The sequence below is a fragment of the Penaeus monodon genome, chromosome 34 (assembly GCF_015228065.2).
Source record: "Penaeus monodon isolate SGIC_2016 chromosome 34, NSTDA_Pmon_1, whole genome shotgun sequence".
Lineage (NCBI taxonomy): Eukaryota > Metazoa > Arthropoda > Malacostraca > Decapoda > Penaeidae > Penaeus > Penaeus monodon.
Genome location: NC_051419.1, coordinates 16,004,110 through 16,004,316, shown reverse-complemented (window position 1 = coordinate 16,004,316; position 207 = coordinate 16,004,110).

Here is a 207-nt window from a genome sequence, read left to right as displayed (position 1 = left end):
CCTACCCACATTTCCCCATTGTTATCTCTTCCTTTCTCACTCTTACTGACTCACAGAGCACTTAAATCATTCCTTCACCTCCTCCCCGTCTTTCTTCCTCCTCCTTCTCCCTCCCCCCCTCCCTACCCTCTTCCCCCCTTCCCCCCTTCCCCCCCATCCCGCCCCAGCAAGGTCAGGGCAGGTGGTTCGTTTTCTTCCCACTCCTCC